The sequence below is a fragment of the Thermobia domestica genome, chromosome 11, assembly GCF_964235325.1.
Source record: "Thermobia domestica chromosome 11, izTheDome1.hap1.1, whole genome shotgun sequence".
In the NCBI taxonomy this organism is placed as follows: domain Eukaryota; kingdom Metazoa; phylum Arthropoda; class Insecta; order Zygentoma; family Lepismatidae; genus Thermobia; species Thermobia domestica.
This window is the reverse complement of record NC_137464.1, coordinates 105,020,919-105,037,015: the sequence shown is the minus strand read 5'-3', so window position 1 is coordinate 105,037,015 and position 16,097 is coordinate 105,020,919. Positions and strand designations below refer to the sequence as shown.

General features: G+C 32.3%; 2 long non-coding RNA genes across 16 annotated transcripts in view; one reads left to right on the top strand and one right to left on the bottom strand.

Moving 5' to 3' along the window:
- Nucleotides 1-16,097, bottom strand: part of LOC145664340 (uncharacterized) — a 513,034-nt gene that overhangs the window by 19,467 nt on the left and 477,470 nt on the right. The gene's annotated exons all lie outside the window — the stretch shown is intronic.
- The window catches only part of LOC145664343 (uncharacterized), a 345,141-nt gene that overhangs the window by 241,846 nt on the left and 87,198 nt on the right, over nucleotides 1-16,097 (top strand). The window lies entirely within an intron of this gene.

Here is a 16,097-nt window from a genome sequence, read left to right as displayed (position 1 = left end):
TGCTATATAGTGTAGTTTAAATTATACATTTGAAGGTAGTGTGTTGTTTACCTGTAGTTTATTTTGTGTTGATTAAGTTATATGACATTTGAATTTGTTATGTTTACTTGTTCTACAGGTGTGCATTATTTTTTAAAGAGTAACTTCTAGTTTGCGATTTGTCTCTAAATATTTCAATATTGTCAATTTATTAGGTGGTATAGAACATTAAATAAAATTTGGACATCTGTGAAGTATGAACGGAAATATATTTTGGTTTTTAACCTTTTTAACCTCTGTGTTTCGTTCTTTTGAAGGTGCAGTTCTTTCATTCTAGTTTTAGTACTCTTCCAGATAATTTCATACCAGTTTCAATTATTTTTTTGTGCTGTTGATGTATGATAAGGCCTTCTATTCGTATTTAATATAATTGTAAGTCTTCTGAAATTGCGAGCCAGATTTGGCATAAAACTTAGCCTACTTCATAAGAAAATCAAATCTTAATCATACACGGCTATGATCGAAATGAATGGTTTTGTGTGAAATCGCTTATATTGGCAAGTTATTTGATAATTTCCCCATAATCCTTAACTAATGTCTATACAATAACGTATGGCAAGATAGCCTCCCGACTTTAGAAGATTGAAACAATGACTAGGTCATTCGTTTGTACTACGCTTGTACTGTTTGTACCGAAAATATTTTCGTTTGTACTATTTTCCTTATAGGGTTATTTGAGAGGTCAACTGGGGGGCTATCTTGGCGCCAAGATAGCCCCCCCGTATCACAGCACAAAAAATTGGAATACACCATTCGAAAGGAAATCGTTTGTACCGTTTGTACTGAAAAAAGTTTTGTTTGTACCCTGATAGTTTTCGAGAAACAGGGAATCACATTTGGGGGGCTATCTTGGCGCCAAGATAGCCCCCCGTATCACAGCACAAAAATTTGAAATACACCATTCGAAAACAAATCGTTTGTACCGAAAAAAGTTTTGTTTGTACACTGATAGTTTTCGAGAAAGAGGGGATAGCCCCCCCCCCCCTCCGTATCAAAGCACAAAAAATGGAAATACACCATTCGAAAGCAAATCGTTTGTACCGTTTGTACCGAAAAAAGGTTTGTTTGTACCCTGATAGTTTTCGAGAAACAGGGGATGACATTTGGGGGCTATCTTGTACGCAATATAGGCCCCCTAATGTGTACTTTTTCCATGCCCATTAATAAGTATTATGTGTTTATTCATGTGAATTGATGTGTATTTAGAATTATGGTTGTGCATATCCAAATAAAAAAAAAATCGGAAATAACGTTAGAATTGGATCGGCGAGTGGGAAAACAGTGTGAGTCCGAAATAAGCTATTTTGAAGTAAAGGCAAAAATAACATTATCCTACAACTTGTAATGAAGAGCAGGGCAATTTGGAAGACCTCGCTCGTTATAACAGAATGCTATAATGTCGACTGTACATTTGTGGCATTAACAAACGAGAGTTATTTTTTCAAATACCTGAAAATGCGTTTTGTGGACTAGTAGTGTTTTTCCACTCACCGATTCAATTAAATTTTCTCTATTTCTGCCCTATTCCGTAAGTAAATACGTATTATTCAGCAATGACCTACTTCCTTTCGTCTATTGTCTATGAAAGCGGCAAGCTTCTCCAGCCGTTAATGTGACAGATATAAACAGTTGATTTCTTCAGTTGGTGTAAAGCTGAAACGGGGAAGAACGCACTTTAGATGAGCAAACATTTCATTTTTTATTTTTCTTTGTTTAAGATTATATATGTGAATCCAGTTTCTTTCTGAATTTGTACGCACTTTGTTATTCTTTTTACGGTACTTATTTACGGAAAAGGGCACAAATAGAGAAAATTTAATTGAATCCTTGAGCGGAAAAACACTACTAGTGCACAAAACGCATTTTGAGATATTTGAAGAAAGAACTTTCGTTTGTTAATGCCACAAATGTACAGTCGACATTATAGCATTCTGTTATAACGAGCGAGGTCTTCCAAATTGTATTGCTCTTCATTACAACTTGTAGTTCTACATCTTTAGTGTTATTTTCGCCTTTAACTCAAAATGGCTTATTTTGAACTCACACTGTTTTCCCACTCGCCGATTCAATTTTAACGTTGCGTTATTCCCAACAAGTCCTTTTTTTTTATTTGGGTATGTACAACAAGAGTTCTAAATACACATAAATTAACATGAATAGACACACAATACTTATTAATGGCCATTGAAAAAGTACATATTAGGGGGCCTATCTTGCGTACAAGATAGCCTCCCAAATGCCATCCACTCTTTCTTGAAAATTATCAGGGTACAAACAAAACATTTTTCGGTACAAACGGTACAAACGATTTGCTTTCGAATGGTGTATTCCAATTTTTTGTGCTGTGATACGGGGGGCCTATCTTGGCGCTAAGATAGCCTCCCGCCCCAAAATATCATCCCCTGTTTCTCGAAAACTATCAGGGTACAAAAAAACTTTTTTTTCGATACAAACGGAACAAACGATTTGCTTTCGAATGGTGTATTTTAATTTTTGTGTTGTGATACAGGGGGCTATCTTGGCGCCAAGATAGACCCTCCAAATGTCATCCCGTTTCTCGAAAACTATCAGGGTACAAACAAAACTTTTTTCGGTACAAACGGTGCAAACGATTTGCTTTCGAATGGTGTGCTTCAATTTTTTGTGCTTTGATATGGGGTGGGGCTATCTTGAAGCCAAAATATCCCCTTCAGCCCAAATATCATCCCCTGTTTCTCGAAAACTATCAGGGTACAAAAAAACTTTTTTCGGTACAAACGGAACAAACGATATGCTTTCGAATGGTGTATTTCAATTTTTGTGTTGTGATACAGGGGGTATCTTGGCGCCAAGATAGACCCTCCAAATGTCATCCCGTTTCTCGAAAACTATCAGGGTACAAACAAAACTTTTTTCGGTACAAACGGTACAAACGATTTGCTTTCGAATGGTATATTTCAATTATTTGTGCTGTGATAGGGGGGCTATCTTGGCGCCAAGATAGCCCTCGCAGTTGACCTCTCAAGTAACCCTATAAGGAAAATGGTAGAAACAAAAATATTTTCGGTACAAACGGTACAAACGTAGTACAAACGAATGACCTAGTCATTGTTTCAATTTTCTGAAGTGGAGGGGCTATCTTGCCATACGTATACAGTACCGGCATATTAAAAGTAATATTATTTTTCAACTTTGAATAACTATTGGTACATATATATTTTCTGTTAGTTATTGGAAAGTAGAAACAGAAGAGCTGTTAAGAGAAGCAAATTTTGCAAAAAGAAATACTCGTAAAAGTTTCCTTTAAATACGTTGTTTGATCAATCGGAGATAAAAGTTTGTTGACATTTTCCAGTTTTGAACAAACAAATACAAATATTTCTACGCATCTTTCAGCTATGTCCTAGCAAACCCTCTCACTTTTCTATAAAATATCCTTATATTTGCATTTTCAATCTAGTTACTGCTCTTAAATAGCTATTATTCCTATAATTCCGCAAAACTTTTATCACAACACTTAAAAGCAGTAATTAGGGTGAAAACGTAAATATCGGCATAATTTATGGGAAAATGAAGTTGCTTACTAAAACATGTAGTAGACAACAAAGCTGAAAGATGTGAAGGAATGATTGTCTTTGATTGGCCAAAAGTAGAAAATATCAAACAAATCCTTATTTCTAATTGACATTTTCCTATCATTTGTAGTATTTTTATTGAATCGTCTTTACTACTGATTTATCCTTACATAATTAAGGAGTACTGTTTTATATTCACAATTTACTTATTTAGACCTTACTGCTTTTATTCTAACATTGATTCCTTATTAACTGTACAAGATTTAAATTCAGAAATGATTACTATTTCATATTAGAAAGTATACTTATTTCATTCATCTGTGATTCACTTTGTGGCATTGAGCAGGCTAGTTCTTTTAAGGCGAAGTAACGACGATGTCCCTGTTATAGACTAAAATCACGAAGTTCGTGGACGGAAAATAGCCATGGAGTACTTTCTTTCCCTATCAGAGTATATTAAGCCATGTTTAACATTATGTTATTGGCCATTGTATATTAAACTTGTCTTGTTTTTTAGTCTTGGATTGTAAATATGAATAAAAAATAAGTGTGCTATAATGTGAGACGATAATTTCAAAAGATTAAAAATGATGTACATTCTATCCTCTCTCCTGGAAAGTTCCGGAACTCATGGAAAGATTTTTTTCCTCGAAACGTTCTGCAAAAATTAGAATTAACTATCCTCTGTTTTTTCGTAATTTCGTATCCTCTTTTCCATATTAAACAATATAAATTTGTCATATTACTTTAAAAAGTTTATTTTTTATGAATTTTGCAAATGTTATCATACTATTTCAAAATTCCGCTAGAGAAAAAAGCTAAAATAAAATTAAAGTTTGTATTAAGTGTAGAGTGATAATAATTTCAACAGCTGAAAGCGGGATATCATTAAAAATGAAACCTATTTTGATATATTTTTTTAAAAAGAATCACCATACTACAAAATGAAAACGTTTATTGTATAGTTGTAAACGCAAGCTACACAATTAATATTTAATTATATTATAATAAGATTTAATAACTGTATTTTGTAGTAATAAAAATTTCTCCGTCAATATACTGAATTTACCTCATTCATTACTGTGATTTACTTATATTTATTAGATGCCAAGAATAATGGTATCGGTTTCCTTCCATACACCTAATAGATCACTGTATCAAAATCGAAGACTACTTGTATTACCGTTACCGTGTATATATTTTCGAAACAACATTATTCATACAAACGAATAAACAAAATTTCCCACTAAATTCGGAGTGTAAGGTAATATATCAATAGAATCATCAATCTTATTCGTGTACAAAGTATCCGGTTAACAAACACTCAGAATTTGTTACACCAAGAGGAATAAAACTAGATAACAAACTAGCAAATTCTGTCAAACAGATGTCAAATTTGCAGTTTAGAAACAGATTATTATCACATAATCATAAATTCTGTATCACAGAGGCATACCTTCAATCAAAACTTTCTGTATGAGTTCACAATTAAAATTTACTTGATGTATTGTAAAAATATGAATTACAAAAGGGAAATTAATATTTATAAATAACTAGAGATGCAAGGGCTCGTAAAAAAAACGAGTTTTTTGGAAAAAAAACTCGGTTTTTTCTGCTTCGCTTTTTTGCTTGGGAAATTTTGGGCTTTTTTTTAAAATTCTGCTTTAAATTGATAAAGCAGACTTTGTTTCGCTTCTCTATAACACAAAAAGTCATTTAATTAGTGGTTGATACTGATAATAATATAAAAAATCGAAAATAAACCATGAATTTCGAAAAGATATTTCAAATAATTTTACTTCAACATATTTACATTATGAATTCCAAAGGATTAACCAATGTATATAATAAAAAGTTTTTAACTTCCTATATACAAAAGTAAACAGAGTTGGCAAGAACCATGGTTGTTTTTGAAAATGCCAAAAACCTGTTTTGGGGGATGTTTAAACCAGGCTTTTTTGGTTTAAACCAGGATTTTTGATTTAGATATTTTGCTTTATGTGTATATAGGCCTATGACATATTCACAGAAATAAGTTTGTTTCGCCTTGTTGTTGTTATGCAACAGCGGAGTTATGCTGGAAGAAATCCCATAAGCTTAAAGAAGTCCGGTCAGTAAATGTCTTAAATTGAGAAACTCCGGCCCTAGCCATCGGGAAAATCCCGTCATTACTTGAAATGTAAAATAATAACGGGAAAATCCTGTTATTGATTTGCATGTAAAATTTAAAGGTCAACGTATCATAATCAGTACGCTAAAACTGAGGTATTAAATTACAAATTTACTACGTAGATATCATTGAAAGTCCAATCCAGGCTAATATTGGAAGCTACGTAGACAATCGATAAATTTTGCCAATTTCTATCAATATATTTAAGCAATCTTGCCTTCTTTAAAAAACAACAGGCATTTAGGCATACAGAAATATACAATTTGGTTTCGTTTCGTATGTTTAGGCTTAACATCCTTACGTAATACCAAGGTTATCAAGGAGAAGACTTTCGCTTAAAGTGACATTCGAACCGCTACTTGGTTTACGCATGAAAGAAGGGTTGTGGTTCGACCGAGAATTGAACATGGGACACCTTGCTTAAAAGGTGAAAGGTAAATAAAACTAATGCAGGTGGTTTGATATGTGGAAACGTCACCATGAAGTTCACACAATTCGCATTTTTCGTTCTTTTTATTTATTTATTTATTATTTTTTTTGGGTTTAAACCAGTTACTAAAAAAAAAAGTTGGTGTAAACCAGCCAACCCTAAAAGTAAACACATCTTTTAAAAAATACACAAATAACTAGCAAAATTGTATGTAGTAATTTTACTTCGAAATATTCCATACCCTCTTTTTGAAACAAAATAAAATTAAAATAAAACATAAGAGAAATATTAGGTTGCACATCTAGAGCGTTTGGTTCTGTATATTCATGAAATTCTACAATTAAGTTTTATATAACCACCATCACGGTTTAACCAATCCTCAACTTTTCTTAATTTTTAACAAGAGGGATTCAACATATCATTACGGAACTCCCCCCGCCCAAAAAAAGGACTACGGAATATATTTAAGTTAAGCTAACAACTGCACAACAAACATGACTGAGTGATTAGCTTTTGCGCTTCTATCGGGAAGTCCGGGATTCAACCCAGCGTTCAACCATTCTGACAAAGGTTTTCTTCATTCCATCTATGAAGTAGAAATAGTGCGTGTACTGTGAGTTGGCCAACTTCCTTTTTTATTGTTTTTAAATCGCTATTATTACTAATTACCAGCAGTGACGGTTTTGCGAAGGTTAGGGGGCGGTCTTTTGGACTGAAGCCTGTTCCCCAAAGTTACGGAATGTCTACAACAAACGAAATATCTATTAGTTATGCCTTTATTCATAAACTTTAAACTCCCGTCAAATAAAAATTACGAATATTTAGAAAAACTAAACATTAGTAAGAAAAACCCTTCCCAAAATATTCTTCTAAATCCGCCACTGATTCTCAGTATAAAATGATCCGGAAGATTATTGCTAAACATATAAATGAAACGAAATATTAGTTATGCCTGTACTCATAAACTTTAAGCACCTCCCAAATAAAATTAGGACTTTTTAGAAAACGAAACAATCAGAGAAACCTCTCCTAAAGTACTTTTCTAAATCCGCTACTGATTATTTGTGTAAATTGGTATTCAAGGTTGTGTCTGGAAAATTATTGCTAAATCACTACACAGCTACAGTATAACAGAAATGTGAAAGTACGGTTTGGCGGATATATTGAAAACGTACGCTTTGACGAATATATAGAAAAACATAAGTTTAACTTTTGCGCTAGAAGCTAGAGTACTAAGCTCTTAGAAATGAAACGCGGATGGCAAATTGAAATGATCTAGAGAAGAAAAGAAGTGTCGATAACTCAAAAGTTAAAATAAAGTTAAATAGCCTCTAAAATTGCCCTCAAATACTACATTCTTCATGTTACCTTTAATTCGGAAAACATGTGCTCCATCCATCTTGATGGTGAATTTCAAAGCGAAATATCGTATTTAGGTCATGGAATTCTAATCTAACTATAAAAAAGCTATTTAGATAGAAAAATCATGAAAATGAAAAAAAGCCAAAATTTCCAAAATTATCGTGTTTTTTTTTTTCAAAAAAGCCGGCTTTTTATGTGAAAAAAACCATCGATTCAAAAAAGCCGGCTTTTTTTGCATCTCTATAAATAACGCTACTATTTTTAGAATTATTATTATTTTGTACCTTTATTTGAATGTATAGTATCTGTAATGTGTCATTTTATAAACACTTCGTATCTCGTAGAGAAGCCATAAACCCAGAATTCCTAAGACAGAAAATGAATTAAATAACTGATTACCTAAATTATTACAATGATACTTGCATTTGAAGTGTGCCTATTATATTCAATATGTCAGGTTTACTATGAAAATCACCCCTAACTAATCTTCCTAAAATTTATACAGGTGAACAAAACACATTTAATGATTATTCATGTTGTACTAAAAAAAAGGACAAAATATACAATTCTTTCTTTTTTTTTTAACAACATTTTGTGTTTTCAAATCAGGAAATTACGATTAATCGGGGCGGGACGTATTATCACACTAATTACACGTAGTGTGTGGATGAGTTAGAACTATATTTGTGAATATTAGGGGAATGTGTGTTGTCGTTAGAACATAACAAATAACAATATATATATATATATATATATATATATATATATATATATATATATATATATATATATATAATCTGTTACTTAGCAGTGTATTTTAATTGACTCTAAAACTAGGAGATTTTCAATTCAACTCGTACATGTTCACGTACTGTGTATATTGTGTGCATGTGCACATATAACTTCAGCATAGATAAACTAATATCAACTAATATCAATGAACGTTTTCAGTTTAAAAGAGTATACCTTTCTAGTGGTCCCCATATAAGCTTCATTAGGATCTGATGATAATCTTTAAAGCTGGACCATGAAACTCCACAGAGGTTAGACAATGTTAATGATGTAATTATCGACCTCATTGTGTACTTCAATTAAAATGAACCAATTTTGATTATTTTTCTTTAGTTTCAAAGAGTGTACTTTCTCTCAGGTTCTATAGAAAAATGTTTCAGGATCTGATGAGAGTCCTTGGAGTGAGACCATAAAATTCCTCAACAACTGATAGCTATTAACGTGTGTATGTTCGTAGACCGATCAACACACACACAACACACACACACATGTTTCATATCCTGACCTATTTGATAATATGTTTAGTTTAGATAACTAAGTGCGCTATTCAGGAAATGAAAAAATAGAAAAACTAAACAAACTTAGAAGAAAAATAAACGACTTCAAAAACGCATTTAAAAGGAGAAAATACAAAAATAAAAAAAAAAAACATGAAACCTTCATTAAAAGTGCTAAAAAAAATATTGCGCTTTAAAACAAATAATAATTCATTACTTTTACCGATAAATAATTTTAAATTCCGTGCAAAGCCAAACAAATTAATGTCGAAGTTATAAACAAAATTTGGATGATTATTTTATGAGACATTAATTTGTCAGCTTGAAACAAACTTCAAAATTTTATACATAATTCTTACTTCTTTTAAGCGTTTTATTATTAGTGCTTTTATTGAAGTCGGATTATTATATTACATATACAATTAATAAATAAACCATCTACTCCAGCAGAATGAAAGTTATAAATTATCAACGAGCACAATATCTTTTAGTGTCACCAAGGTATTGTTTTTGTCGATTTTCTCGTAAAGTACGCATTAGAATTAACCCCTCGTCCCCCCAGCTCGATATGATATAGCGAATGATATATTTGTTTCATATTTGGACCATATTGTAGTTAGACGAAAATTATAATTTTATACATATCATTAAGCATGCTGTGTGTTGTTATCTTGCTAATGTCACAACGAAATTCTGCGAAAGGGCATATACTTCAGTATGGATTTCATCTTAATAGTCAGTGTTGTTATCGTACAATATTAACTTTTAGATTTAAAGAAAAATAATTTTATTCAGAATGTTTCTCGCTTGAGGATTTACAATGATCCATATCATTTTGTGCAACTTCATGAGATCTGTGAATTGGTATGTCTCATCCATAGATATTTTTCTTCATTAAACGCCATTAATATTACAGAATTTTAAATTCCGAATATAAGTATTATACAATTCAACTGTTTTCATAATTATGATATTATAACAACAAAATAAAATACAAAATTTTACTCGAAAAATTTAACGTAGTAAGTCAAATAAATTACATGTATACTTCTTAACAGTAAGAGCTCTTATCAGACTTAAATGAAGAATTAGTGTACCGGTTTCAATGTATCGAGAAACCGGTGTATGCGGTTTGCTTATAATCTCAAACGATCAAATCATTTAACTCCATACTACAGAAAGCTGAGCTGTCTTTTGAAACTTTCCAATAGACGTTATTTGCTTCGATTCACATTTCTCTTTAAGACTTTGCGATTTCGACAACTCTCCTACTCATTTCAACGATTGCAACCATTAAATGCTTATCATGAACACGATAAAAGATCAGGTGTAAATAAACCCGTTCTCTTCCCTTACATTAGTCGAAATATTACTCTAAATCGTTCATTGTGTCCACTAACCGTGCACGAAATGATTTTCCACCCAGCGTACGACAATCTCAATCAATCTATTTAAGAAGTCGGTTGAGCCTCTCGAGATTTAATGATGTCAGACAAAAATGCTGGATTTTATTCTTCTTATCTTTTATTCACTAAATGTATGTGAATATATTATATGGTTATTTGTAGTAAGCTATGTGTGTATGTGATGTATGTGTGTGTGTGTGATCGGTGTTTTATATTTTATGCATATTGGATTATTATTATTGTAATACTAATCATGATCATTGCATGGTCAAGTGGGAGGCAAGGCATGATTAGCCATAACTTTGCCATTTGAAATAAGACCAAATAAATAAATAAATAAGAGCATTCTAGAAATATTGAAATTTTCAGATTCACTTGTTTTAAATCCTAGAAAATTATCTCTTTTATTGTAAAGAACACACTTTTAAAGATAGCTGTAAAAAAATGTCAACGAGCAACCTGAACATAACATTTGAATCGGGAAGTACTGTATCTATTAAAAAGGATTACTGGTAATATACAGTAATTAATTTTCAGAACATTTGAGTAAGCACAATATGCACAATAGAGGGCTTGACACATTAAAATTGACATTATATAACTTATTTAGCAACTGTTGTTATACACAAAATTCGTTTTATTTTAAAAAAAGGTAAAATTTAGAAAGATGTTAAGAAAAGGGTAGATAGAAAATCTATAGCTTTCTCTGTGTGTGCACACAACCTTCTTTGTAAGAAGTTTCCAAAGAGTTGTACTCATCTCTTTAATAAAAATACTTATCTCTTTAGATAGCTACATATTGTGTAGAAGTCTGATTCAAACTGATTAAAAAATTGTTAAATCCAAATAGAAAAATATGCATTTTTCCTGTATTATATACATATCTATAAAGTACTGAATTTTTAACATTTGAGGTTTACGGTTTAGTCTGAATAATTTTATAATATCTTATTGGGATTTTATAGTATCTTATTGGGAAAACGAGATTTATAAAAAAAAAAAAAAAAAAGTCGTAGTAACACAATACAGGTAGGTAAACAAATGAACTGAAATGAACGTTATGTAAAGCGTTAAATGATAAGTTATCATTCGAGATGCACTATATACACAATCCCCTTTTTAAGCCGCAGAATATACTTTATTATTATTATTATTATTATTATTAAAATGTTAGACAATAGATATAGTGAACATTGCTTGCATAATACTAGGTATAAGGGTACCACTGTATAATACAAGAAATAGATCAACATTATTAGCTCCTTTCAATGTAAAATCTGTAATTTTAAGAAGAATGACCAATTCTTTTAATTTATTTTTATCAGCACAGAAGCATGAAATTTAGAGTTTGACAAATATTATTTTGTAATATTTTTCACGATGTTTCTATTTTCAGACTAAAATTATTTGGTAATAATTTGACAAGGAATTCTTAATCCGATACTATTTTATTTTATCATTAGCTTACATTCTATGCAACATGTGTTTATATTTTTGTCTGATAAGGTGCTGTGTTTAAGCCGTTAGTCTGTTCATGGCACAGAAATAAACATTATTATTATTATTATTATTATTATTATTATTATTATTATTATTATTATTATTATTATTATTATTATAATAACTACTGTATATGAGAAAAGCAATATACTATTAAGTAGAAGATTATATATATTGTTCGTTATTGTCCCCTAACAGGGACACCCAAACCATTTGTAAAAGTTAATGGAAAGAATGTTTTTAAAAAAAATGCAAAATGTCAATTCTGTGATGTTAATGGTATTTCGTACGGGTTGGAAAAAACAACGAATAAAGTGAGATGATTAGGCCAAAGAACATATTCATGTTGTCTTAGGTTCTGTCAACCCTGACCAAGTAGGCTCTCTGTTATGGTCATATTCCAATTCTTGTCCTAAAACTGTCATATGATACCATATGTTTATCTGCTCTATACGAAAATAAGGATAAGAAAATATTACACAAAAAGTAAGGACTCTTAACAATATAAACAATGATGTTTTAAAAAGAGATCTCAGACATAAATTTTAATGGGTTCTGTTCAAATGTCTCGGCAAAATCCAACCAGGATAATGTCTCATATTTCATTCAAGGTGACTAATATGTGTGGAATTCTAAAATACCCATCTATTACCATTTCGTATATGTGTGGTTCTAAAATTTCCAGTTGTATACAATTCTAAAATATCCGTCATTTCTAACGCTATGTGTTTTTAGTTTGTTTTATTACTTCAATAATTTCCATGGAAGAACAATGGAGAAAGAAGATATACCATGCTGCTCATGTTGTATAACCGAGTCCGTGCATTGTTCTTTTGTTTTTGTATTTTCTGGTCGATCTGTTGCCATATTTCAAAGAATTTAAATAAGAAATTGAAATTTGATTACCAGTAATCAAAATGCTTAAAAGTGCGGAGGGCCCATGTCTCAAGTGATGACTGGTGTACTTAAAGAAAAAAACAACAAACAACCAAACCAAAATATTACATTACCTTCATAATTGGTCTAGTGAAGGAAATTACATATTTTCGAAACTATAATACAAATTATTAATATAAGTTGTTGCTTTAATGCTAATTTTAAATCACGATTTTTAAATAGATGCTTTAGTGAAGGTGTTTTCCCTAGATCGTGGAAACAGGCTAATATCGTACCTATTTTGAAATCTGGCAGCGCGAACAATGTTTCATCATACAGACTCATTTCTCTCTTGCCCATCCTTTCTATGGTGTGCGAGAAAATAATCAAAGATAGATTGCATAAATTTGTTTCACCCTACTTAGATCCTGTTCAACATGGCTTTCTTCCTGGCAGTTCTACTATCACAAATTTATCTTTATTACTTTCGGAAGCAGTTAAATCTCTGTCCAATAATACACAACTTGATGTAATCTATATAGACCTAACTAAAGCTTTTGATCGCATTGACACTAAGCTTCTTCTTCATAAACTAGCACATAGATTTAATATTCACGGCAACTTCTTCTCATTGTTACGAGACTATCTCACCGAACGTGAACAACGTGTTGTTCTCTCTGGATCTGCTTCGAATTTTGTTCCTGTTCTCTCTGGTGTTCCACAGGGTAGTGTTCTGGGCCCACTTCTTTTCCTTCTCTTCATATATGATCTCCCGTCTTATCTTAAGTTGTCTGACACCAAAATTATTCTCTTTGCTGACGACTGCAAATTATTTCGGGAAATTTGGACAGCTCAAGACGTGATTGAACTGCAAAAAAACCTCTCAGATCTTCTGGACTGGTGTAGCATGTGGAATCTAAAAGTAAATCCCTTAAAATCTTCTACTATTACATTTCCACTAAAGAAAAACAAAATCCCTTCTACCTACTTCATTGGAGATGATCCTACTGCTAAGGTCTCATCTCAGAAGGATCTCGGAGTTATGTTCGACGAAAGACTTCTGTTTACTGATCACATTGCTGCCATGACCAAGAGTACTATGCGATTATTAGGTCTCCTGTACAGGTTTACAGAGATTAGGGATATTACAGCCTAAAGTATATTCTATAAAACGTTTATTTCAACCAAAATAGAGTACTGTTCCACCATTTGGAGTATGGCTAGCGTATCAAATCTCTCTCGCATTGACTCAGTTCTAAATTTCTTTCTTGCCATTGTCAGGAAAAGAATAACTTCTGTACGCTGTTTAAGTAAACCTGAATTGTTGACTGTTCTTGGCATCCGTACACATTCATCTCGTCGCATGCTATTTGATATGATGTTTCTTCATAGAATTCTAAATGGGAAACTTAGAACTGAAGAACTAATCTCTAAATTTAATATTCGGGTACCTGCAAGATGAACTAGAAATAGTGAACTACTTCATTGCACCAGCCCCCGCCAAGTGAACTTTGTGGTGGACGAACACCGTGTGCGTGGGTTTTCTCGGGGTTCTCCCGTTTCCTCCCACTTTCTTCATTCCACCGTTTCACTCATTACTCATCATCACCGTCTCCTTTAGCCTAACCGGCATAACCGTGGGACGTAAAACTCAAAGATTTCATTTCATTTTTTTTTTTCATTGCAACACGCCTCGATTATCAATTATTCAGCGTTCTTTGTTCTATAGACTGGCTTCTGAATTTAACTCCATTGCTTCCGACATGGATATTTTTAAATCTGAGAATATATTCCGACAGGCAATTATTGCTACACTTATGGAATCTTAGCTTTATTTCAATTTGTTATTGCTACACTTATGGACTTTTATATAGCTTTTTGTTTATACTTGTTATTGTTAATTTTATATTCTATGTTATATAGTTTTAGTGTAAAATGGCTGCCTTGCTGTATCTGGAACTTTGGCAAATAAATAAATAAATAAATAAATAAATAAATTTATTTTTACTGAAGTTTAAAAACATAAATATGTTTGAAATTACAGACGATTACTTCAAATTCAGTTACCTAAGTTGTGAAAAAAAAAGACAAATCTTGTAAGGTACGCTTAAGTAAAAGAAAAAGCATAATTTTTGCATTAATGAATTATTTACAATATCTAGACATGAAATTTTTAAGCTCTGAAAGCTGCTTCAGATACAGATGTTAAAAATGAATTATATCCAAACTGACCAGAAGTAAGAGCTCCTTGTGGCTAAGCGGTTAGCTTGCGCGGCTTTGGTGTGGGAGACTCTGGTTCGATTACCGGCGGGAGCTGATGTGGTTTGAATTCCACGTTAATCAGTAGGTCCACGTCTCATATAGCCTCGCTGCAGACGTTAAACTCAAAATCAACTCAACTTGACCAGAAGTAAACTTGTTTCCCTTATGCATTTATCCTCATTTGATTCATTGTCTCCTCTACGGCCAAGTCTTAATGAAAATACAGAAATTCAATGTGAACGAAGTATGCCTCTGAAACCAGCTTTCTTTCTAACATTAACGTAATTTTGCAGGGTAATAAATGTTTCTTCGTTCAAAGTTATTAAAAATCTATAGTCTCATGTATATGTCATAGTGATATTATTAATATTATTATTCTTTATTTCTTGATTGCTTTGATCAACAACTTGCTTCTGGAACTGACTATGGAAGTATAGATAATGTGTTCATATTTGATCTACTAAACAAGCATTATAATCTAAAATGGTAGATAACCTTTTGGGATATGTTTCTTTGGTTAATTTCAAATACTCTACACTAATTAAAACAACTGAATCTGGAAATTGAAGTTAATTGAAACAAGTAATTGAAGTAGCACTGAAAATACAGAATTTAAATATTTTGTTTTTAAATAGCATTTGCATAAACATATCTATACCGAGCGAAGTAGCTCAAGTGGTAGAACGTTGGCTTCGCATTCGGGAGGTCGTGGGTTCGAATCCCGCTGCTGACCATCCTGACTGAGGTTTTCCAGGGTTTCCCTCAGTCCTACCAGGCAAATGCCGGGATTGTACCTACCAAACAGGCCCTGGCCGATACCTTCCCAAATTCTTTCCATTCTTATTGTTGTTGTTGGATATCCAGTGTAAAATGGCCTCTGAGCTGTATCTGGTGATTGTTAAATAAATAAAAATAAATAAAATAAATAAATATCAGGTTAGAAAGGATACTGTGAAACATTTTGGAGGTAAATTGAAATTCTTAAGTTTAGTTTTTTCTGTTTTACGCCCTTATGCAACACCTAAGTTATCAAGGGCAGGACCTACTGTTAACGTGGGCTTCAAACCACGAGTTTGGCTTGATATATTTGAAAGGTGCAGAGATCATCTCACCTTACTGTATAGGCCAGTAATGGGCAGACTACAACTCGCGGACCAGAAGCGGACCCTTGAATGGTTCTATCTGGATTGCGACATGATTCCCAATCCG